The 26949-nt window shown below is 47.3% G+C and overlaps 1 pseudogene; it reads right to left on the reverse strand.

Moving 5' to 3' along the window:
* Positions 1–590: 590 nt before the first annotated feature.
* LOC130360777 (protein unc-93 homolog A-like) overlaps positions 591–26949 on the reverse strand; it is a 72558-nt pseudogene continuing 46199 nt past the window's right edge.

Here is a 26949-nt window from a genome sequence, read left to right on the forward strand (position 1 = left end):
AAATCAAACCTATATAAATTGGATATCATTTAAATCATATGGACCTACATAAGGTAAGAGATAAGTTGTCATTTTACTGAAAAAAGCACTGTGTAGTATCGGAAGCTCCAAAAAGTAAAAAAAAAAATTGTGTTTTTCTTTTTTTTTTTGCCCCACAAATTATAATTTTTTTTTTGCTTTTGCCATAGATTTTGTAGTGAAATGATTGATGTCATTACAAAGTACAATTGGTCGTACAAAAAACAAGCCCTCATATAGGTCTGTAGGTAAAAATTTTTAAACTTTATGATTTTTAGAAGGTGATGTGGAAAAACAAAAATGAAAAAAACCTGTGTCACTAAGGGGTTAAAAGAATTATAGGAATCGTAGTTCATTAAAATTAATCTCGTCAACAGGAAGCCCTGGCAGCATCAAAGAAAATGTGTCATACAGTAATTTCTATAATGGAATGACTCTATGAGAAATCGTGCACACTTATAGATTCTTTTTCTATATTTTAATAAAAAACATCCTTTTTAAACAGGTATAAATATGCCACATAATTTGTCAGAACACCCAGTTGAACTAATTCTGCTCTAAATGCTTATTCTGTGGTGTATATAATTAGTCTGTACAATAGTTTTCGTTGTCCACTCCTTGTGGAGTTTCAGCAGGCATACTTTGTAATTGAGTTTCTGTATTTTTGTTTTCAGCAATTGTAGATAACTTTCTATATTCAATGTATTCAACTACTAGATACAGAATTGTTCCAACCAACATAATGCAAAGTACGATGTAAAGTTTCACATAGATGCATAAATAATTACTGTATGCAAATGCAATTAGAAAACCCAAAGATTGCCAGACATGGTAATTGGCAAATGCGGCTTCTTTATTGCTATCAAATAAGACACCATACAATGCTGTAAAAGAGAGAAAAAAAGAAATATGTCAGTTATGTCATATAATAACAATGCATCAACTATCCTGCTTAAAGAACTATTTGGTGTGTATTACAGTATATCCACAGCTAAATTTGTAAATATTTTAGGTTATTTTAACATAGTTCTTGCAGCATATATTTGAGAAATTAAGACATTTCCGAAGAGATTATGTCAAATTTCTCCATAGGCTCTAAATTTCCTAGAGGCTAAAAGAGTAGCCTGCCTTTTTTTTGTCCTTTATTTTTTTATAGATAGGAAGATAGATTTTGCCCCTTTGTCCCTTATTAGACAGTCTTGAAAAGAGACATAATGGCAAGAAACATAATTTTGGGGCTAAATATTGGTGTAAGATGAGACAGCCAAGAGAAGGCCTAAAGAAGGGAAAGGTACATAACTTATCTAGCAAGTTGTGCCAAATATATCACATAGTCTGTATTTCATGATAAATTTGCTGCTGTTTTCTCCTGTCATATTCACTTTTACAATGTCTTAATTTATAACAGTATTAAAGTGTACCTCTCATCAAAAAAACTTTTGATATATTATAAATTAATGTATGCAGAATAACTTTACAATTGCATGTTATTAAAAAATATGCTTCTTTCTATTTAATTTTCCACTTTGAAGAAATGACCACTAGGGGTCTCCCTACCAGTCCTGGCAGCAAGCATTTCAGACTCATGCTGGAGTCCTAAACACTACGAGCTGCCAGTCTGCTTTGTTCACAAAGGAGAACACTCAGAGCTGCCAGCCTGCTGTTACGCCGAGCGCTCCGGGTCCCCGCTCCTCCCCGGAGCGCTCGCAACATCCTCGCTACTGCAGCGCCCCGGTCAGATCTACTGACCGGGTGCGCTGCGATACCGCCCCCAGCCGGGATGCGATTCGCGATGCGGGTGGCGCCCGCTCGCGATGCGCACCCTGGCTCCCGTACCTGACTCGCTCTCCGTCGGTCCTGTCCCGGCGCGCGCGGCCCCGCTCCCTAGGGCGCGCGCGCGCCGGGTCTCTGCGATTTAAAGGGCCACTGCGCCGCTGATTGGCACAGTTGGTCTAATTAGTGTGTTCACCTGTGCACTCCCTATGTATACCTCACTTCCCCTGCACTCCCTCGCCGGATCTTGTTGCCATCGTGCCAGTGAAAGCGTTCCCTTGTGTGTTCCTAGCCTGTGTTCCAGACCTCCTGCCGTTGCCCCTGACTACGATCCTTGCTGCCTGCCCCGACCTTCTGCTACGTCCGACCTTGCTCTTGTCTACTCCCTTGTACCGCGCCTATCTTCAGCAGTCAGAGAGGTTGAGCCGTTGCTAGTGGATACGACCTGGTTACTACCGCCACTGCAAGACCATCCCACTTAGAACCGGTCCACTAGCACGGTCCACGCCAATCCCTCTCTGGCACAGAGGATCCACCTCCTGCCAGCCGAATCGTGACAGTAGATCCGGCCATGGATCCCGCTGAAGTTCCACTGCCAGTTGTCGCCGACCTCACCACGGTGGTCGCCCAGCAGTCGCAACAGATAGCGCAACAAGGCCACCAGCTGTCTCAACTGACCGTGATGCTACAGCAGCTACTACCACAGCTTCAGCAATCATCTCCTCCGCCAGCTCCTGCACCTCCTCCGCAGCGAGTGGCCGCTTCCGGCCTACGACTTTCCTTGCCGGATAAATTTGATGGGGACTCTAAGTTTTGCCGTGGCTTTCTTTCACAATGTTCCCTGCACTTGGAGATGATGTCGGACCAGTTTCCTACTGAAAGGTCTAAGGTGGCTTTCGTAGTCAGCCTTCTGTCTGGGAAAGCTCTGTCATGGGCCACACCGCTCTGGGACCGCAATGACCCCGTCACTGCCTCTGTGCACTCCTTCTTCTCGGAAATTCGAAGTGTCTTTGAGGAACCTGCCCGAGCCTCTTCTGCTGAGACTGCCCTGCTGAACCTGGTCCAGGGTAATTCTTCCGTTGGCGAGTACGCCATCCAATTCCGTACTCTTGCTTCCGAATTATCCTGGAATAATGAGGCCCTCTGCGCGACCTTTAAAAAAGGCCTATCCAGCAACATTAAAGATGTTCTGGCCGCACGAGAAATTCCTGCTAACCTACATGAACTCATTCATCTTGCCACTCGCATTGACATGCGTTTTTCCGTTCTTCCGAAAGGCGTCAGGAGCTCCGCCAGGATATGGACTTTGTTCGCACGAGGCGTTTTTTCTCCCCGGCTCCTCTCTCCTCTGGTCCTCTGCAATCCGTTCCTGTGCCTCCCGCCATGGAGGCTATGCAAGTTGACCGGTCTCGCTTGACACCTCAAGAGAGGACACGACGCCGCATGGAGAATCTTTGCCTGTACTGTGCCGGTACCGAACACTTCCTGAAGGATTGTCCTATCCGTCCTCCCCGCCTGGAAAGACGTACGCTGACTCCGCACAAAGGTGACACAGTTCTTGATGTCAACTCTGCTTCTCCACGCCTTACTGTGCCTGTGCGGATATCTGCCTCTACCTTCTCCTTCTCTGCTAAGGCCTTCTTGGATTCCGGATCTGCAGGAAATTTTATTTTGGCCTCTCTCATCAACAGGTTCAACATCCCTGTGACCAGTCTCGCCAGACCCCTCTACATCAATTGTGTTAACAATGAAAGATTGGACTGTGCCGTGCGTTACCGCACGGAACCCCTCCTAATGTGCATCAGACCTCATCACGAAAAAATTGAGTTTTTGGTCCTCTCCAATTGCACTTCCGAAATTCTCCTTGGACTACCGTGGCTTCAACGCCATTCCCCAACCCTTGATTGGTCCACAGGAGAGATCAAGAGCTGGGGTACTTCTTGTTTCAAGGACTGTCTTAACCCGGTTCCCAGTACTCCCTGCTGTGACCCTGTGGTTCCTCCTGTAACCGGTCTCCCTAAGGCTTATATGGACTATGCTGACGTATTTTGCAAAAAGCAAGCTGAGACTTTACCCCCTCACAGGCCTTTTGACTGTCCTATTGACCTCCTCCCGGGCACTACTCCACCCCGGGGCAGAATTTACCCTCTGTCCGCCCCAGAGACTCTTGCTATGTCTGAATACATCCAGGAAAATTTAAAAAAGGGGTTTATCCGCAAATCCTCCTCTCCTGCTGGAGCTGGATTTTTCTTTGTGTCCAAAAAAGATGGCTCCCTACGTCCTTGCATTGATTACCGCGGACTTAATAAAATCACGGTAAAGAACCGCTACCCCCTACCTCTTATCTCTGAACTCTTTGATCGCCTTCAAGGTGCCCACATCTTTACCAAACTGGACTTAAGAGGTGCATATAATCTCATCCGCATCAGGGAGGGGGACGAATGGAAAACTGCATTTAACACCAGAGATGGACACTTTGAGTATCTGGTCATGCCCTTTGGCCTGTGCAACGCCCCTGCCGTCTTCCAAGACTTTGTTAATGAAATTTTTCGTGATCTCTTATATTCCTGTGTTGTTGTGTATCTGGACGATATTCTGATTTTTTCTGCCAACCTAGAAGAACATCGCCAGCATGTCCGCATGGTTCTTCAGAGACTTCGAGACAATCAACTTTATGCCAAAATGGAGAAATGTCTGTTTGAATGTCAATCTCTTCCTTTCCTAGGATACTTGGTCTCTGGCCAGGGACTACAAATGGACCCAGATAAACTCTCTGCCGTCTTAGATTGGCCACGCCCCTCCGGACTCCGTGCTATCCAACGTTTTTTGGGGTTCGCCAATTATTACAGACAATTTATTCCACATTTTTCCACTATTGTGGCTCCTATCGTGGCTTTAACCAAGAAGAATGCCAATCCTAAGTCCTGGTCTCCTCAAGCGGAAGACGCATTTAAACGGCTCAAGTCTGCCTTTTCTTCTGCTCCCGTGCTCTCCAGACCTGACCCATCTAAACCCTTCCTATTGGAGGTTGATGCCTCCTCAGTGGGAGCTGGAGCGGTCCTTCTACAAAAAAATTCTTCCGGGCATGCTGTTACTTGTGGTTTTTTTTCTAGGACCTTCTCTCCGGCGGAGAGGAACTACTCCATCGGGGATCGAGAACTACTGGCCATTAAATTGGCACTTGAGGAATGGAGGCATCTGCTGGAGGGATCAAAATTTCCAGTTATCATTTTCACCGATCACAAGAATCTCTCCTATCTCCAGTCTGCCCAACGGCTGAATCCTCGCCAGGCCAGGTGGTCGTTGTTCTTTGCCCGTTTTAACTTTGAAATTCATTTTCGCCCTGCCGACAAGAACATTAGGGCCGATGCTCTCTCTCGTTCCTCGGATGCCTCGGAAGTAGAGGTCTCTCCGCAACACATCATTCCTCCTGACTGTCTGATCTCCTCTTCTCCAGCCTCCATCAGGCAAACTCCTCCAGGGAAGACCTTTGTTTCTCCACGCCAGCGTCTCGGGATTCTCAAATGGGGTCACTCCTCCCACCTCGCAGGCCATGCGGGCATCAAAAAGTCCTTGCAACTCATTTCTCGTTTCTATTGGTGGCCGACTCTGGAAACAGATGTTGTTGATTTTGTGCGGGCCTGTACTGTCTGTGCCCGGGATAAGACTCCTCGCCAGAAGCCTGCTGGTCTCCTTCACCCTCTGCCTGTCCCCGAACAGCCTTGGTCTCTGATTGGTATGGACTTTATTACAGACCTACCCCCATCCCGTGGCAACACTGTTGTTTGGGTGGTCGTTGATCGATTTTCCAAGATGGCACATTTTATTCCTCTTCCTGGTCTTCCTTCAGCACCTCAGTTGGCAAAAAATTTTTTGTACACATTTTTCGTCTTCACGGTTTGCCCACGCAGATTGTCTCGGATAGAGGTGTCCAATTCGTGTCAAAATTCTGGAGGGCTCTCTGTAAACAACTCAAGATTAAATAAAACTTCTCTTCTGCTTATCATCCTCAATCCAATGGGCAAGTAGAAAGAATTAACCAGGTCCTGGGTGACTATTTACGGCATTTTGTTTCCTCCCGCCAGGATGACTGGGCAGATCTTCTACCTTGGGCCGAATTCTCGTACAACTTTAGAGTCTCTGAATCTTCTGCTAAATCCCCATTTTTCGTGGTGTACGGCCGTCACCCTCTTCCGCCCCTCCCTATTCCCTTGTCCTCTGGTTTGCCCGCTGTAGATGAAGTGACTCGTGATCTTTCCACCATATGGAAAGAGACCCAAAATTCTCTTTTACAGGCTTCATCTCGCATGAAAAAGTTTGCCGATAAGAAAAGAAGAGCTCCCCCCATTTTTGCTCCCGGAGACAAGGTATGGCTCTCCGCTAAATATGTCCGCTTTCGTGTCCCCAGTTACAAACTGGGACCACGCTATCTTGGTCCTTTCAAAGTCTTGTGCCAAATTAATCCTGTCTCTTACAAACTTCTTCTTCCTCCTTCTCTTCGTATTCCCAATGCCTTTCATGTCTCTCTCCTTAAACCACTCATCATCAACCATTTCTCTCCCAAACTTGTTTCTCCCACTCCTGTTTCCGGTTCTTCTGACATCTTCTCAGTGAAGGAGATACTGGCCTCCAAGACGGTCAGAGGAAAAAAATTCTTTTTAGTTGATTGGGAGGGCTGTGGACCTGAAGAGAGATCCTGGGAACCTGAGGACAACATCCTAGACAAAAGTCTGGTCCTCAGGTTCTCAGGCTCCAAGAAGAGGGGGAGACCCAAGGGGGGGGGTACTGTTACGCCGAGCGCTCCGGGTCCCCGCTCCTCCCCGGAGCGCTCGCAACATCCTCGCTACTGCAGCGCCCCGGTCAGATCTACTGACCGGGTGCGCTGCGATACCGCCCCCAGCCGGGATGCGATTCGCGATGCGGGTGGCGCCCGCTCGCGATGCGCACCCCGGCTCCCGTACCTGACTCGCTCTCCGTCGGTCCTGTCCCGGCGCGCGCGGCCCCGCTCCCTAGGGCGCGCGCGCGCCGGGTCTCTGCGATTTAAAGGGCCACTGCGCCGCTGATTGGCGCAGTTGGTCTAATTAGTGTGTTCACCTGTGCACTCCCTATGTATACCTCACTTCCCCTGCACTCCCTCGCCGGATCTTGTTGCCATCGTGCCAGTGAAAGCGTTCCCTTGTGTGTTCCTAGCCTGTGTTCCAGACCTCCTGCCGTTGCCCCTGACTACGATCCTTGCTGCCTGCCCCGACCTTCTGCCACGTCCGACCTTGCTCTTGTCTACTCCCTTGTACCGCGCCTATCTTCAGCAGTCAGAGAGGTTGAGCCGTTGCTAGTGGATACGACCTGGTTACTACCGCCGCTGCAAGACCATCCCGCTTTGCGGCAGGCTCTGGTGAAAACCAGTAGTAACTTAGAACCGGTCCACTAGCACGGTCCACGCCAATCCCGCTCTGGCACAGAGGATCCACCTCCTGCCAGCCGAATCGTGACACCTGCTTTGTTCACAGCCTGTTTGGCTGTGAACAAAGCAGGCTGGCAGCTCTGAGTCAGAAATGCTTGCTGACAGGACTGATCGGGAAAAATACAATAGAAAGAAGCATATTTTTCATTAACATGCTATTAGAAAGTTATTCAACATTCATTAATCTAAAATATATCAAAAGTTTATTTGATGAGAGGTACCCTTTAATAAACCACCTCCAATGTGTTTTCTGTAGTTGACATCAGACTGCAGGTAAAGCTAGTGCAGTCTCTTCATTTAGGAAATTATCAAACTTCACATGAGGTATTCACTTGGAACAAAGAAAAGAAAAGAGCGCAAAGAAGAAGACAAAAAAAGACCTAGGAAAAATAAAAGTAAGGAGTACTGGACAACAGACACCGAATCCAAATCAGCTGAAAAATGTACCCCCACAAATGACAATGTTGGTTGAATTAACCCCTTCAGGACGGAGCCCATTGTTACGCCGAGCGCTCCGGGTCCCCGTTCCTCCCCGGAGCGCTCGCCTCATCCTCTTTGCTGCAGCGCCCCGGTCAGATCCACTGACCGGGTGCGCTGCGGTCCCGCCTCCAGCCGGGATGCGATTCGCGATGCGGGTTGCGCCCGCTCGCGATGCGCACCCCGGTCCCCGTACCTGACTCGCTCTCCGTCGGTCCTGTCCCGGCGCGCGCGGCCCCGCTCCCTAGGGCGCGCGCGCGCCGGGTTTCTGCCATTTAAAGGGCCAGTGCACCTATGATGGTGCCTGGCCCAATCTTCCAATTAGCTTAATTAGTTTCCACCTGTGCACTTCCCTATATCACCTCACTTCCCCTGCACTCCCTGGCCGGATCTTGTTGCACTTGTGCCTAGTGAAAGCGTTCCCTTGTTTGTTCCTAGCCCGTGTTCCTGACCTCCTGCCGTTGCCCCTGACTACGATCCTTGCCGCCTGCCCCCGACCTTCTGCTACGTCCGACCTTGCTTCTGCCTACTCCCTTGTACCTCGCCTATCTTCAGCAGTCAGAGAGGTGAGCCGTTGCTAGTGGATACGACCTGGTCACTACCGCCGCAGCAAGACCATCCCGCTTTGCGGCGGGCTCTGGTGAAAACCTGTAGTGGCTTAGAACCGGTCCACTAGCGCGGTCCTCGCCATCCCTCTCTGGCACAGAGGATCCACTACCTGCCAGCCGGCATCGTGACAGTAGATCCGGCCAGGGATCCCGCTGAAGTTCCTCTGCCAGTTGTCACCGACCTCCCTACACTGGTCGCCCAGCAAGCCCTAAAGATCGCCCAACGAAATCAACAGCTGGCATACTTGACCTCCGTGACACTGCATCTTCAGTCACAGATACAGCAAATTCAGTCACAGCTACAGCTGCAACAACCATCTCCTCCGCCGGCTCCTGCAACTCCTCCGCAGCAACCGGCCGCTCCTAACCCCTGCTTGTCCCTGCCGGACAAATTTGATGGGGTCCGCAATGATCCTGCCACAGCCACAGTCCAGTCCTACTTCGCTGAGGTCCGTGGTGTCTTCGAGGAGCCTGCCCGAGCCTCTTCTGCCAAGACTGCCCTGCTGAACCTGGTCCAGGGTGTTTCTTCCGTTGGCGAGTACGCCATTCAGTTCCGTGCTCTTGCTTCCGAGTTGTCCTGGAATAGTGAGATTCTCTGCGCGACCTTTAAAAAAGGCCTATCCAGCAACATTAAAGATGTTCTGGCCGCACGAGAAACTCCTGCTAACCTGCATGAACTCATTCATCTTGCCACTCGCATTGACATGCGTTCTTCCGGATGGCGTCTGGAGCTCCGCCTGGATATGGACTTTGTTCGCACGAGGCGTTTTTTCTCCCCGGCTCCTCTCTCCTCTGGTCCTCTGCAATCCGTTCCTGTGCTTCCCGCCGCGGAGGCTATGCAAGTTGACCGGTCTCGCTTGACACCTCAAGAGAGGACACGACGCCGCATGGAGAATCTTTGCCTGTACTATGCCGGTACCGAACACTTCCTGAAGGATTGTCCTATCCGTCCTCCCCGCCTGGAAAGACGTACGCTGACTCCGCACAAAGGTGACACAGTTCTTGATGTCAACTCTGCTTCTCCACGCCTTACTGTGCCTGTGCGGATATCTGCCTCTACCTTCTCCTTCTCTACTATGGTCTTCTTGGATTCCGGATCTGCAGGAAAAAATTTTTTGGCCTCTCTTATCAACAGGTTCTACGTCCCTGTGACCAGTCTCGCCAGACCCCTCTACATCTATTGTATTAACAATGAAAGATTGGACTGTCTCATGCGTTTCCGCACAGAACCCCTCCTAATGTGCATCGGACCTCATCACGGAAAAATTGACTTTTTTTTCCTCAGGTTCTTTGGCCCCAAGAAGAGGGGGAGACCCAAGGGGGGGGGGTACTGTTACGCCGAGCGCTCCGGGTCCCCGTTCCTCCCCGGAGCGCTCGCCTCATCCTCTTTGCTGCAGCGCCCCGGTCAGATCCACTGACCGGGTGCGCTGCGGTCCCGCCTCCAGCCGGGATGCGATTCGCGATGCGGGTGGCGCCCGCTCGCGATGCGCACCCCGGTCCCCGTACCTGACTCGCTCTCCGTCGGTCCTGTCCCGGCGCGCGCGGCCCCGCTCCCTAGGGCGCGCGCGCGCCGGGTTTCTGCGATTTAAAGGGCCAGTGCACCTATGATGGTGCCTGGCCCAATCTTCCAATTAGCTTAATTAGTTTCCACCTGTGCACTTCCCTATATCACCTCACTTCCCCTGCACTCCCTGGCCGGATCTTGTTGCACTTGTGCCTAGTGAAAGCGTTCCCTTGTTTGTTCCTAGCCCATGTTCCTGACCTCCTGCCGTTGCCCCTGACTACGATCCTTGCCGCCTGCCCCCGACCTTCTGCTATGTCCGACCTTGCTTCTGCCTACTCCCTTGTACCTCGCCTATCTTCAGCAGTCAGAGAGGTGAGCCGTTGCTAGTGGATACGACCTGGTCACTACCGCCGCAGCAAGACCATCCCGCTTTGCGGCGGGCTCTGGTGAAAACCTGTAGTGGCTTAGAACCGGTCCACTAGCGCGGTCCTCGCCATCCCTCTCTGGCACAGAGGATCCACTACCTGCCAGCCGGCATCGTGACACCCATTTTGGCCTTAAGGACCGGAGCGTTTTTTGCACATCTGACCACTGTCACTTTAAACATTAATAACTCTGGAATGCTTTTAGTTATCATTCTGATTCCGAGATTGTTTTTTCGTGACATATTCTACTTTAACATAGTGGTAAATTTTTGTCGATACTTGCATCCTTTCTTGGTGAAAAATCCGTAAATTTGATGAAAAATTTTATAATTTTGCATTTTTCTAACTTTGAAGCTTTCTGCTTGTAAGGAAAATGGATATTACGAATACATTTTTTTTTTGGTTCACATATACAATATGTCTACTTTATGTTTGCATCATAAAATTGACGTGTTTTTACTTTTGGAAGACCCCAGAGGGCTTCAACGGTCAGCAGCAATTTTCCGATTTTTCACAAAATTTTCAAACTCAGTATTTTTCAGGGACCAGTTCAGGTTTGAAGTGGATTTGAAGGGTCTTCATATTAGAAATACCCCATAAATGACCCCATTATAAAAACTACACCCCCCAAAGTATTCAAAATGACATTCAGTCAGCGTTTTAACCCTTTAGGTGTTTCACACGAATAGCAGCAAAGTGAAGGATAAAATTCACAATCTTCATTTTTTACACTCACATGTTCTTGTAGACCCAATTTTTGAATTTTTACAAGGGGTAAAAGGACAAAATTTTTACTTGTTTTTGTAGCCCAATTTCTCTCGAGTAAGGACATACCTCATATGTCTATGTAAAGTGTTCGGCGGGCGCAGTAGAGGGCTCAGAAGGGAAGGAGCGACAAGGGGATTTTGGAGAGTACGTTTTTCTGAAATGGTTTTTGGGGGGCATGTTACTTTTAGGAAGCCCTTATGGTGCCAGAACAGCAAAAAAAAAAAACACATGGCATTCCATTTTGTAAACTAGACCCCTTGGGGAACGTAACAAGGGGTTAAGTGAACCTTTATACCCCACAGGTGTTTCACGACTTTTGCATATGTAAAAAAAAAAAAAATTTTTATCTAAAATGCTTGTTTTCCCAAAGATTATACATTTTTAAAAAGGGTAAAAGCAGAAAATACCCCCCAAAATTTGTAACACAATTTCTCCCGAGTACGGCGATACCCCATATGTGACCCTAAACTGTTGCCTTGAAATACGACAGGGCTCCAAAGTGAGAGCGCAATGCGCATTTGAGGCCTAAATTAGGGACTTGCATAGGGGTGGACATAGGGGTATTCTACGCCAGTGATTCCCAAACAGGGTGCCTCCAGCTGTTGCAAAACTCCCAGCATGCCTGGACAGTCAACGGCTGTCCGACAATACTGGGAGTTGTTTTGCAACAGCTGGAGGCTCCGTTCTGGAAACAGTGGCGTACCAGACGTTTTTCATTTTTATTGGGGAGGGGAGGGGTGCTGTGTAGGGGTATGTGTATATGTAGTGTTTTTTACTTTTTATTTTATTTTTTGTGTTAGTGTATTGTAGTGTTTTTAGGGTACAGTCGCACGGGCGGGGGTTCACAGTAGTTTCTCGCTGGCAATTTGAGCTGCAGCAGAAAGTTTGCCGCAGCTCAAATTTGCAGCCAGATACTTACTGTAATCCTCCGCCAATGTGAGTGTACCCTGTACGTTCACATTGGGGGGGGGGGACATCCAGCTGTTGCATAACTACAACTCCCAGCATGCCCGTTGGCTGTCGGTGACTGCTGAGAGTTGCAGTTTTGCAACAACTGTAGGCACACTGGTTATGTATCACTGAGTTTGTGATCTAACTCAGTGTTTCACAACCAGTGTGCCTCCAGCTGTTGCAAAACTACAACTCCCAGCATGTACGGTGCATGGTGTACGGTGACTGCTGAGAGTTGTAGTTTGCAACAGCTGGAGGCACACCGGTCGTGAAACACTGAGTTAGGTAAAAAAAAACTGAGTTTCACAACCAGTGTGTCTTCAGCTGTTGCAAAACTACAACTCTCAGCAGTCACCGACAGCCGACGGGCATGCTGGGAGTTGTAGTTATGCAACCAGCAGATGCACCACTACAACTCCCAGCATGCACTTTAGCTGTTTGTGCAAGCTGGGAGTTGTAGTTATACAACAGCTGAAGGTACACTTTTCCATAGAAAGAATGTGCCTCCAGCTGTTGTAAAACCATAAGTCCCAGCATGCCCATAAGGGAATGCTGGGAGTTGTGGTGGTCTGCCTCCTGCTGTTGCATAACTACAGCTCCCAGCATGCCCTTTTTGCATGCTGGGAGCTGTTGCTAAGCAACAGCAGGAGGCTGTCACTCACCTCCAACGATCCAGACGCTGCAGGTCAGTCCCTCGTCGTCTCCGCCGCCGCAGCTGCTCCTGGGGCCCCGATCCCAACAGGGGCGCCGGGGATCGGGGTCCCCAGCACCCGGGGTGCACGTCCCGCACCCGCTCACGTCCTCCAGAAGAGGGGCGGAGCGGGTGCGGGAGTGACACCCGCAGCAGGCGCCCTGATTGGTCGGCCGGTAATCCGGCCGACGAATCAGGGCGATCGTGAGGTGGCACCAGTGCCACCTCACCCCTGCAGGCTCTGGCTGTTCGGGGCCGTCAGAGACGGCCCCGAACAGCCAGTAATTCCGGGTCATCGGGTCACTGGAGACCCGATTGACCCGGAATCGCCGCAGATCGCTGGACTGAATTGTCCAGCGATCTGCGGTGATCGCCGACATGGGGGGGCATAATGACCCCCCTGGGCGATATGCCGAGATGCCTGCTGAACGATTTCAGCAGGCATCCAGCTCCGGTCCCCAACCGGCTAGCGGTGGGGGCCGGAATTCCCACGGGCGTATGGATACGCCCTCGGTCCTTAAGGACTCGGAATGCAGGGCGTATCCATACGCCCTATGTCCTGAAGAGGTTAATCCCTCTCAGACCCCTTTAGGCGGAGGACACGCAGAGGGAGAAACAAAAGGAGGAAGGACATGCTACAATGCCAGACAGAAGCAAGTCACATGGAACAAACGTACACAATAAATAACTTTTCTGTTAGCAACTTGACCGAAGAAGTACTAAGTGAGGACTGCTTCAGTCTCCTCTCTAAGGGACTCAATTTTTGTATTTCAGAGTAATTCAATCCTCTTCAGTTTGAAATTGATCTTTATAAAGGAATCAGGAAAATGAATCTTAATATGTCATATGCTGCTGCCAACTCCAGGCTGTGTCATTTAGCCACTATGTGGTCTCCTCATACTGCCGCCAACTCGAGACTGTGTCATTCAGCCATTATATGGTCTCCTCATGCTGCCACGACCTCCACGTTATATCATTCAGCCACTATATGTTCTCCTTATGCTCCTGCCAACTCCAGGCTGTGTCATTTAGCCACTATGTGGTCTCCTCATGCTGCGGCCAACTCGAGACTGTGTCATTCAGCCCCAACATGGTCTCCTCATGCTGCTGTCAACTCCAGGCTGTGTCATTCAGCCACAATATGTTCTCCTCATGCTGCTGCCAACTTCAGGCTATGTCATTCAGCCACTCTATGGTCTCCTCATGCTTCTGCCTCCTCCAGGCTGTCATTCAGTCACTATATGGTCTCTTTATGCTGCCGCTAACGCCAGGCTATGTCATTCAGCCACTATATGGTCTCCTCATGTTGCCGCCAACTCCAGGCTTTGTCATTCAGCCACTATATGTTCTCCTCATGATGCCACCACCTCTACGCTGTGTCATTTAGCCACTATATGTTTTTCCTCATACTGCCGCACACTCCAGGCTGTGTCATACAGCCATTAAATGCTGCCGCTAACCCCAGACTATGTCATTTAGCCACTATGTGGTCTCCTCAAGCTGCCGTCAATTCCAGGCTGTCATTCAGGCACTGTATGGTCTCTTCACGCTGCCGCTAACTCCACACTGTGTCATTCAGCCACTATATGGTCTCCTCATGCTGCCGCCACCTCCACGCAGTGTCATTCAGCCACTACATGTTCTCCTTATGCTGCAGCTACCTCCACGCTGTGCCATTCAGCCACTATATGGTCTCCTCATGCTGCAGCTACTTCCATGCTGTGTCATATTACCATTATATGATCTCCTCATGCTTCCGCTACCTCCAGGCTGTGTCATTCAGCCACTGTATGCTCTCCGCATGCTGCCGCCACCTCCACGCTGTGTCATTCAGCCACTATGTGGTCTCTTCATGCTGCCGCCAACTCCAGGCTATGTCATTCAGCCACTATATGTTCTCCTCATGCTGCCGCAAACTCTAGACTGTGTCAGTCAGCCACTATATGCTGCTGCCAACCCCTGGCTGTGTTATTCAGCCACTGTGTGGTCTCTTCACGCTGCCGCCAACTCCAAGCTGTGTCATTCAGCCACTATATGTTCTCCTCATGCTGCCGCCACCTTCATGCTGTGTCATTCAGCCACTATATGGTCTCCTCATGCTTCTGCCACCTCCGTGCTGTGTCATTCAGCCACTATATGTTCTCCTCATGCTGCCACCACCTCCACGCTGTGTTATATAGCAACTATATGGTCTCCTCATGCTGCCGCCACCTCCACGCTTTGTCATTCAGCCACTATATGGTCTCCTCATACTTCTGTCACCTCCAGGCTGTGTCATTCAGCCACTATATGTTCAACTCATGCTGCCGCCACCTCAACGCTGTGTCATTCAGGCTCTATATGTTCTCCTCATGCTTCCACAAACTCCAGCCTGTGTCATTCAGCCACTATATGCTGCCGCCAACACCAGGCTGTGTCATTCAGCCACTATATGGTCTCCTCATGCTGCCGCCACCTCCACGATGTGTCATTTAGCCACTATATGTTCTCCCCATGCTGCCGTCACCTCCACGCTGTGTCATTCAGCCACTATGTGTTCTCCTCATGCTGTTGCCACCTCCACGCTGTGTCATTCAGCCACTATATGGTCTCCTCATGCTACCGCAAACTCCAGGCTGTGTCATTCAGGCACTACATGCTGCCGCCAATTCCAGGCTGTGTCATTCAGCCACTTTGTGGTCTCCTTATGCTGTTGCCAACTCTAGGCTGTGTCATTCAGCCACTTTTTGTTTTCCTCATGCTGCTGCCACCTCCACGCTGTGTCATTCAGCCACTATATGGTCTTGTAATGCTTCCGCCACCTACAGGCTCTGTCATTCAGCCACTCTATGTTCTTCTCATGCTGCCCCCACCTCCACACTGTGTCATTCAGCCACTATATGGTCTCTTCATGCTGCCGCCACCTACACGCTATGTCATTCAGCTGCTATATGGTCTTCTCATGCTTCCGCCACCTCGAGGTTGTGTCATTCAGCCACTTTATGTTTTCCTCAAGCTGCCACCATCTCCACGCTGTGTCATTCAGCCACTTTATGGTCTCCTCATACTTATGCCACCTCCAGGCTCTGTCATTGTGCTGCTCTCCGGCATTGATTCTAATAGTAACGCCTCTGATCAGCATGATATTCTGAACAGCATAATTATTTCACTAACCCAGCACACACCCTATGCGTGTTACAGCAAGGCAAAGTGTTCTACACCGCTATTGAGGCTTTCTGTAGGCCAGAAATAGCCGATTTTAATAGCAATATGCTGCTAATAAATTCAGAACAAACCACATTTTTTAGAAAATTTGGTGAATCGCCCGAATCAAATTTTTCTAAGTTTCGCTCATCTCTACCTTTCATTATAGAATCTTTTAATATAGGGAATAAAAATATGTCTAGCAAAGTATTTAATTCCTGCAAAACCCTGGAATGGATGCCATCTAGGCCCGGTGATTTGTGTGACTTAGTGTTACTAAGGTGGCACCGCACTTCTTGTTGGGTTAAATAGGTGAGATTTGCTGGAAATTTTACAATATCCCTTCCCTTGTCCTCTGACATTGGATTTTCCTGTGTAAATACAGTAGAGAAGACAGCATTTGGTAGATTTGCCTTTTTCTCATCTTCCTCCACCATTACACCCACACTATTTCTGAGGGGGCCAAAATTTTCGGTTTTTGATTTATTATTTATGTAGGTGACGAATATTTTTCTTTTCACTTTCTATGGCAATTGTTTTCTCTGTTGCAATTTTTGCTAGCTTCATTAATTTTTATCAACAAAGCTTTTACTCAACAAAGGGCCTTGTTTTATGTTCGGATAATTACCTGACCATATTTACTAAATTAAAAAAGGTAATTTTGCACAACATTTGGCAAAATTCGAAACTGAAACTGTTTGAAAACAGAAATTTCCTCCTACCAATAGTATTAATTTGTCTGCAAGTTTAATAATAAAGTGCCTTTTCAAATCGGTATGTTTGTTATCCTATGATTTTCCTTTTTCTTTTATGACTGTAAGCTATTTTATATCTTATTTTCTTTTAGAAAACATTTTCTTATTACAAAGGTATATTTTTTATGACAGGCTGTGTTCACATGTTGCATTTTATTTGTGGTACTGTTTTTATTGTGAATTTTCTGAAATTGCTGTAAAAATTATGCATCCTTACAGTGATTATGCAAATTGTGATAGAAATGTGTACAGGGTGGGCCATTTATATGGATACACCTTAATAAAATGGGGATGGTTGGTGATATTAACTTCCTGTTTGTGGCACATTAGTATATGTGAGGGGGGGGGTGACTTTTCGACATGGGCGGTTACCATGGTGGCCATTTTGAAGTCGGACATTTTTAATCCAACTTTAGTTTTTTCAATAGGAAGAGGGTCATGTAACACATCAAACTTATTGGGAATTTCACAAGAAAAACACTGGTGTGCTTGGTTTTAACGTAACTTTATTCTTTCATGAGTTATTTACAAGTCTTTCTTTTTGTTTACAGCCATTGACATGTCGTCGAGGTTAACACGTGAGGAGCGGATAGAAATTGTTTTGATGTCTGGTGAACGCAGTAACCGGGTCATTGCAGCAGATTTCAATGCAAAACACCCTACAAGACCACCCATCTCCCATGCTGCAGTTAGCAAACTGCTTGCTAATTTTCGTGAAACATGTTCAGCGTTGGATTTGCCAAAATGTGGATGCATGAAATCTGTCACTAATGAAGAAACATCAGTGGCTGTCCTAGCTTCATTCAGCAAGAGCCCACAGCGTAGCACTCGCCGTATGTCACTGGAGAGTGGCATTAGTCGAACATCCCTTCGGCAGATATTAGCTACTCACAAATGGCCCCCTTACAAGCTCCAGCTACTGCGGCATCTCAATGAGGATGACCCAGATAGGCGCAATGAATTTGCAGAATGGGCAAAACAAATATTGGAACAGGACCCTCAGTTTACACAGAAGATTTTGTTCAGTGATGAGCGAAAATTTTACGTGAATAGTGAAGTTAACAAACAAAACCACATTTGGTCTGACACTAACCCACATTGGATGATCCCTCTAAGACTGTTGGAACACAAAAATTGATGGTATGGTGTGGTATATGGGGTACAAAGATAGTGGGGCCATTCTTCATCAATGGAAACATCAAGGCCACTGGATATGCGAAATTGCTACATGATGATGTGTTTCCCTCTTTATGCACTGAAGCTGGCACGTTCCCTGAGTTTTTCCAGCAAGATGGTGCACCACCACATTATGGGTGTCAGGTCCGAGCATTCCTAGATGAACAGTTTCCTGGAAAGTGAATTGGTCATCGTGGGCCAGTTGAATGTCCCCCAAGGTCTCCCGATCTGACCCCCTTAGACTTTTATATTTGGGGTCATCTGAAGGCAATTGTCTATGCTGTGAAGCACCTGAAACTACGGATACTGGAAGCCTGTGCTGGCATTTCTCCTGCGGTGTTGTGAAGAGTGGGAGAAGAGGGTTGCATTGACAATCCAACACAATGGGCAGCACATTGAACACATTTTATAAGTGGTCAGAAACTTGTAAATAACTCATGAAAAAATAAAGTTACGTTAAAACCAAGCACATTGTTTTTCTTGTGAAATTCCCAATAAGTTTGATATGTCACATGACCCTCTTCCTATTGAAAAAACAAAAGGTGGATTCAAAATGGCCAACTTCAAAATGGCCACCATGGTCACCACCCATCTTGAAAAGTTTCCCCCCTCACATATACTAATGTGCCACAAACAGGAAGTTAAAATCACCAACCATTCCCATTTTATTAAGGTGTATCCATGTAAATGGCCCACCCTGTAGATTTTACTGCAGCTTTAGTCATCTTTGGTAAAAAAAAAATAAAAAAAAAAAGGTTAGTATCACAAGGGTATCACAACAGTATCGCAAATAAAAGTCAATGTGTGAATATAGTTTTAGATGCTATGATTTGCTATAATTAATTTACTGTAATAAAACACTGCACACATATATGCTGGAATTTCTAAATGCACAATTTGTTGCTGCGTTTGGTGCGTTTGGTTTCACAATGTTATCTTTACAACTTTTTTGTAAATCCCACAAAAACCTATTTGTAAGTGACACACAGCAATGCAAAATGCAGACAAAAAATGTCACACAACAACAGCTGACCAAACAGATTAACATTTAACCCATTAAGGGCACAGTGCATTTTGGCCTTAACCTCTTCAGGACATAGGGCGTATGGATACGCCCTGAATCCCGAGTCCTTAAGGACCGAGGGCGTATCCATACGCCCGTGGGAATTCCGCCCCCCACCGCTAGCCGGTTGGGGACCGGAGCCGGATGCCTGCTGAAATCGTTCAGCAGGCATCCCGGCATATCGCCCAGGGGGGTCATTATGCCCCCCCATGTCGGCGATCGCCGCAGATCGCTGGACAATTCAGTCCAGCGATCTGCGGCGATTCCGGGTCAATCGGGTCTCCAGTGACCCGATGACCCGGAATTACTGGCTGTTCGGGGCCGTCTCTGACGGCCCCGAACAGCCAGAGCCTGCAGGGGTGAGGTGGCACTGGTGCCACCTCACGATCGCCCTGATTCGTCGGCCGGATTACCGGCCGACCAATCAGGGCGCCTGCTGCGGGTGTCACTCCCGCACCCGCTCCGCCCCTCTTCCGGAGGACGTGAGCGGGTGCGGGACGTGCACCCCGGGTGCTGGGGACCCCGATCCCCGGCGCCCCTGTTGGGATCGGGGCCCCAGGAGCAGCTGCGGCGGCGAGGGACGACGAGGGACTGACCTGTGCGGCGAGGATCGTTGGAGGTGAGTGACAGCCTCCTGCTGTTGCTTAGCAACAGCTCCCAGCATGCAAAAAGGGCATGCTGGGAGCTGTAGTTATGCAACAGCAGGAGGCAGATCACCACAACTCCCAGCATGCCCTTATGGGCATGCTGGGACTTATGGTTTTGCAACAGCTGGAGGCACATTCTTTCTATGGAAAAGTGTACCTTCAGCTGTTGTCTAACTACAACTCCCAGCTTGCACAAACAGCTAAAGTGCATGCTGGGAGTTGTAGTGGTGCATCTGCTGGTTGCATAACTACAACTCCCAGCATGCCCGTTGGCTGTCGGTGACTGCTGAGAGTTGTAGTTTTGCAACAGCTGAAGGCACACTGGTTGTGAAACTCAGAGTTTTTTCTTACCTAACTCAGTGTTTCACGACCGGTGTGCCTCCAGCTGTTGCAAACTACAACTCTCAGCAGTCACCGTACACCATGCACCGTACATGCTGGGAGTTGTAGTTTTGCAACAGCTGGAGGCACACTGGTTGTGAAACACTGAGTTAGGTCACAAACTCAGTGATACATAACCAGTGTGCCTACAGTTGTTGCAAAACTGCAACTCTCAGCAGTCACCGACAGCCAACGGGCATGCTGGGAGTTGTAGTTATGCAACAGCTGGATGTCCCCCCCCAATGTGAACGTACAGGGTACACTCACATGGGCGGAGGATTACAGTAAGTATCTGGCTGCAAATTTGAGCTGCCGCAAACTTTCTGCTGCAGCTCAAATTGCCAGCGAGAAACTACTGTGAACCCCCCGCCCGTGCGACTGTACCCTAAAAACACTACACTACACTAACACAAAAAATAAAATAAAAAGTAAAAAACACTACATATACACATACCCCTACACAGCCCCCCTCCCCTCCCCAATAAAAATGAAAAACGTCTGGTACGCCACTGTTTCCAGAACGGAGCCTCCAGCTGTTGCAAAACAACTCCCAGTATTGTCGGACAGCCGTTGACTGTCCAGGCATGCTGGGAGTTTTGCAACAGCTGGAGGCACCCTGTTTGGGAATCACTGGCGTAGAATACCCCTATGTCCACCCCTATGCAATCCCTAATTTAGGCCTCAAATGCGCATGGCGCTCTCACTTTGGAGCCCTGTCGTATTTCAAGGCAACAGTTTAGGGTCACATATGGGGTATCGCCGTACTCAGGAGAAATTGGGTTACAAATTTTGGGGGGTATTTTCTGCTTTTACCCTTTTTAAAAATGTAAAATTTTTGGGAAAACAAGCATTTTAGGTAAAAAATAAATTTTTTTTTTTACATATGCAAAAGTCGTGAAACACCTGTGGGGTATAAAGGTTCACTTAACCCCTTGTTACGTTCCCCGAGGGGTCTAGTTTCCAAAATGGTATGCCATGTGGGTTTTTTTTTGCTGTCCTGGCACCATAGGGGCTTCCTAAATGCGGCATACCCCCAGAGAAAAATTTGCGTTCAAAAAGCCAAATGTGACTCCTTCTCTTCTGAGACCTGTAGTGCGCCAGCAGAGCACTTTTCACCCCCATATGGGGTGTTTTCTGAATCGGGAGAAATTGGGCTTCAAATTTTTAGGGGTATTTTCTGCTATTACCCTTTTTAAAAATAAAAAATTTTGGGGAAAACAAGCATTTTAGGTAAAATTTTTTTTTTTTTTTTACATTTGCAAAAGTCGTGAAACACCTGTGGGGTATTAAGGTTCACTTTATCCCATGTTACATTCCCCGAGGGGTCTAGTTTCCAAAATGGTATGCCATGTGGTTTTTTTTTGCTGTTCTGGCACCATAAGGGCTTCCTAAAGGTAACATGCCCCCCAAAAACGATTTCAGAAAAACGTACTCTCCAAAATCCCCTTGTCGCTCCTTCCCTTCTGAGCCCTCTACTGCGCCCGCCGAACACTTTACATAGACATATGAGGTATGTGCTTACTCGAGAGAAATTGGGCTACAAATACAAGTAAAAATTTTGTTCTTTTACCCCTTGTAAAAATTCAAAAATTGGGTCTACAAGAACATGTGAGTGTAAAAAATGAAGATTGTGAATTTTCTCCTTCACTTTGCTGCTATTCGTGTGAAACACCTAAAGGGTTAAAACGCTGACTGAATGTCATTTTGAATACTTTGGGGGTGTAGTTTTTATAATGGGGTCATTTATGGGGTATTTCTAATATGAAGACCCTTCAAATCCACTTCAAACCTGAACTGGTCCCTGAAAAATACTGAGTTTGAAAATTTTGTGAAAAATCGGAAAATTGCTGCTGACCGTTGAAGCCCTCTGGTGTCTTCCAAAAGTAAAAACACGTCAATTTTATGATGCAAACATAAAGTAGACATATTGTATATGTGAACCAAAAAAAAATGTATTCGTAATATCCATTTTCCTTACAAGCAGAGAGCTTCAAAGTTAGAAAAATGCTAAATTTTCAAATTTTTCATCAAATTTACGGATTTTTCACCAAGAAAGGATGCAAATATCGACAGAAATTTACCACTATGTTAAAGTAGAATATGTCACGAAAAAACAATCTCGGAATCAGAATGATAACTAAAAGCATCCCAGTGTTACTAATGTTTAAAGTGACAGTGGTCAGATGTGCAAAAAACGCTCCGGTCCTTAAGGCCAAAATGGGCTCCGTCCTGAAGGGGTTAAATACACCCCCAATTTCTATTTTTGTGTTTTGTTTTTTAATCCTCTTCTTTTAAAAGCCATAATTCTTTTATTTTTCCATCTACAGACTAGTGTTGCTCGCGAATATTCGCAATTCGAATTTTATTTCCGAATATCGCAAATTCGCGAATATAGCACTATATATTCGTAATGACGAATATTCTTTTTTTTTTCACAGTACACATCACAGTGATCACCCCTCTTTGCTTCCAGCTTGTGTGGTGTAAAGAATTTAGCGAATATATGACGAATATTCGTCCATATATTTGCGAAATATCGCAAATTCGAATATGGCCTATGCCGCTCAACACTACTACAGACTCATATAAAAGCCTGTTTTTTTTGTAGCCAATTGTGCTGAAGACACCTTTCATTTAGCCATCAAATATATGAAACCAAAGAATATTTGTGGTGGCTAATAAAAAAAAATAACACAATTTTGTCACTTTTATATTTTAAAACCATAATATCTTAAAACTGCAGACATTTCCGTACATGGTAAATATGTTTATTTATTTATGAATTTATTTCACTTTTTTTATTTGTAAAATGGACAGAGAGAGGGATCTTATTTTTTATTGGAAAAGAGGCTTATTAACATTTATATTACTACAATTAATGTTAAGTGCTATGTGTAGGGATAACACTGATCAGTGATATTAGCAAATTGTTTGTAGCGATCACAGGAGAATCCCAGAAGCAGATAAGTGGAGCTCTGACAGCCATCTTGATTTATCGACTCCCACGATCATGCCGTGGGTGGTCCGATGAGTCTCTCAAAGCCCTGTTTATACTTCAGATACCATGATCCGTATGAGCATGATCGCTTATGTCCGCCATTAACAGCAGGTCTCTGCTCCAAGTACCAGGCAGCTCGGGCATACAAGTACGTCCTGTGTCCTTTAGAGATTTAAAAACTTGCGTCTGATTGGTAAATTGCAGAAGTGCAAAGTGCACTTAGCAATCAGACAAACCACATGCATTGTACTACAGTTGTCTGATGCATGGCTGTGTGGTTTTTATGTGTTTTCTTGTATGTGTTTGATCTGTAAAAATTGCTTGTTCAAAAAAATGCATTGCAAAGCCTTGACAATTTTCAGTAAAAAAAACTTTTTTAACCCCTTAAGGACAATGGACCAAAATGTAAATTTTGGTTCACTGGTACTTAACGCACCAGGACATATATTTACATCCTGTAAATCCTTTATATCTATCAGCAGCCAGGGACCCAGCAGTAATGCCGGACATCAGCGATCGCACTGATGCCTGCCATTAATTCCTTAGATGCCATGATCAATACTGATCACTGCATTTGTGGCATTATCAGGGCTGGGAGGGGGGGCTCATTGGACTACCCCCGGAATAATCACTATGGTCATCCCAATGCTAAAAGGCAGACCAGAGAATTAGATTGCCAATATTGCTGATAACAGCTATACATATGTATAGCAGTGATCAGTAATAGCAATCTTAGTCCCCTATAGGGACATAAAAATTTTAAGTAGTAAAGGAAAAAAAAAATTTCAAAATGTGAATAAGCCTTTCCCCCCCAAACATTTTTTATCCACCATTTACACCATTTCCACAGAGAAACAGTGGAAAAAAAAACATATTTGGTGTCGCCGTGAACTATTATAACATAATATTATTGATCTCGTACAGTGAAAGGCGTAACATTTAAAAAAAGTCCAAAATTGTTGCTTTTTGGTCACATCACATCCCAGAAAAATGAAATAAAAAGGGATCAAAAAGTCACATAAATGCAACTGTGGTACTGATAAAAACTACAGATTATGCCCATTCACTTTAGGACGTGTTTTGCTCTTTACAGTAGCCCTACAGCGAGAATTGGTTTAAATGGATTACTGTCATCCCCCCTAGCAATAAAGAATAGAACACATCAGGGCTGCTCTCTTTCCCCTTGTCATGGTATGTCATAGTAATGAAGCACTTTCTGCAGGCTATCCCCCTTCATTCAGCTATTCAGGGTGACTGCGCTCGTCCAGACCTGCGAGGACTTCGGCAGAGCTTCGGGGGCAAAAGTCAACTGCGGGAAGTCAGAGGCCATGCTCTTCGGGGAATGGCACCTGGCTTCTTCCGCCCCCTTCCCCTTTTCGGTTAAGCCGGACTTCATTCAAATTCTTGGAGTCTGGTTCGAGAAGGAAGGAGCGGCCCTTAAGTCTTGGCAAGACCGACTAGGAAGAATAAACTCGAAGATCGGACTATGGAGCTCCAGAAAGCTCTCGATGGAAGGCAAGGCGCTTGTCTTGCGGAGTGAAGTTTTGCCTGTGCTCCAATACACCGCACAGGCCTGGCCTCCCCATACCACCGTTTGCAAGGCCATCACCCGGACAGTGTTTTGCTTCATCTGGGGCAAAATGGACAGAGTCAAGAGGACTGTGATGTACAAGGAGCCCCGCAAGGGTGGGAAGGGAATACCCGATATCCCCACTCTGCTGAGGGCCTCCTTTGCATGCGTCACTGTGCAGCGGACTCTTGTTAAAAAGACTGGCTCTGCGGGCTGGTCCATGTCTCGCTTATTTCTCATGCCCCTCTGGAGACAGCTGGGCTGGGACAGGTGGGACAGCTCCATCCCTTCCAATGGAACACTCCCTGGTTCTATGGGGATGTTGTCCGGTTTGTGAGGGAGCATCAGCTGGAACGACTGAAACCCGACCTATGGAAGCCGAAGACAATCCACAAGCTCATCCGAGCTAAGGACTTGACCAAGCTGGTTCCGGGACTCCCCGCAGCCACTGTAGAGACAGTTTGGAATAATGTGGCCTCAAAGCGGCTTACCAATGGACACAAGGACTTGTTGTGGATGGCCATCAAGGGAGGACTCTCTCTCAGGTCATTCATGCATGCCCGCAACCTGAGCACAACCCGGTACTGCCCCCGGTGCCCCTACGTGGAGGAAACATCTTTTCACTTGTTTTGGCAGTGCCCCTTTGCACAGGGTCTGTTGGATGCCTTTGAACATGAACTCAGAGACTCTGTACCCAGGAGCTGCCTATCGTATCATTCGGTGCTTTACGGTCTGTTCCCTGGGACCCACGACGTGGAGGCCATCCAGGAGGCCTGGCACCTTATGAACTGTTTTAAGGACGCAGTGGGGCTTGCCAGGAACCGCCTCGTGATCAACAGGGAAAACATGTCCGCCCGGGACTGCCGCAGGTTCATCAAGAACCTGCTTAGAGACTATTCCATCTTGGACAGCCCGGCCATTGATGAGGAAGAAGAGGAGTGAAGACCCCTCTCCTTCTCCCATGTCTCCCTGAAGATACAACCCAGCAGTTTGGCCCTGTGATCCGCCCCCTCCCCACCCCCACATAGTCACCCACACCCCTACCCCGATCACAGATTGTATTGTTTTGTTGTTCGATCTCTTGTGCCTTTCTACTACAGGATTGAGCGGAGTGTTAGAGTAGCATGGTGTGCGATGTATAGCTTAGGGAACCTTTGCTGTGTATTGTACTGTCATGCTTTGTGTGACTGTAATTTATTGTATGACTTGTCATGACTGAACGGAAAATAAAGCTCTTTCAATCAAAATTCAGCTATTCAGGGTGTGCAGATTAATTTGCATGTCAAGTGTTCAGCCTTGTCTGATGACCTGCTTCTTTATACTTCCTCCCTGAACAAGTCCCTCCCGACATTGATGTCAGTGCTCGAGAACTTCGGCAAATTCATCAATTATAAAATTAATTATACAAATAGTGGGGCCATGAGTGTTTCCCTTGATCCCTGCTTAGTTCAGCGACTATATTGTTCCTTCCCGTGTAAATGGCAAGTCTCCTCTTTCAAATACTTGGGAGTTCAGATCCCTAGGGACATCTCCTGAATTTCTGAACTTATTTTCACTCCCTAGGGATATTCTTTAGTAGGATTGGAGGGACTTGATATTCTTTAGTAGGATTGGAGGGACTTTTCCTGGATAGGACGTATTGATATACTGAAGAAGAACTAGCTGCCCTTTTTACTCTTCCTATATCAGACCCTCCCGGTGGTACTCCCTAGATCCTTTTTTAGGGCCTTGACGAGTTTCTTTACCCACTACATATGGTCCAACTCCCATCATAGGGTCACTAAGGACACTCTCTCCCAAGATGGAGAGTGGATTGGCTTTCCCAGACCCCTACTCCTATTAACTTGCTGCCTCCGCAGTCCAAATCCTTTACTGGTTCCACTTTGCTTCGTCCAAACTGTGGGTCCGCTTGGAATCATTGATCTCTTCCCTGCCACTAACATCGCTCCCCTGCATTCGTCCTTATTGGATGAAACAAACCATGTCCCCACTCCCTCTCATCTCCCAAGTGATTCCACAGACGATTTTATGTTACCTGTCCAAATCTAGCCTCTTCTCACACCTTGGACCCCTTATTCCCTTGATAGCAGAGGCGGCTCTCCTATTAGGTGAGTTATTAAGTGTGGATTCATCACTCTGCCCAGCATGCCAGTGTACTGAAGAAAACTGTGTCCCTGTAGCGGAATGTTACCTTCCGCACAGGGACACAATTTTTCTGTTTTACAGATCGCTCCCTCTCAGTCACTCCATCGGGCTGCTCAGCTGTGTTGACAGAGCAAAGAGCCATTGGCCTCTTCTAGGTGATAGCAGGGCAGCCCTCTGTCAACAACTGTTGTGGCCGCCCACATTACGTGAGCAACCATAAGAGGCACAGCATCCTTCCACTGCGCTCCGGCGCATGAGTGACCTCATCATGTGCCGGAGCACAGAACGGAGGGGAAGAAAGAAAAGAGGACACACCACTGACTACGGGAGCCAGGTGAGCATCTTTGTCTTTTTT

Source organism: Hyla sarda, chromosome 3 (assembly GCF_029499605.1).
Source record: "Hyla sarda isolate aHylSar1 chromosome 3, aHylSar1.hap1, whole genome shotgun sequence".
Lineage (NCBI taxonomy): Eukaryota > Metazoa > Chordata > Amphibia > Anura > Hylidae > Hyla > Hyla sarda.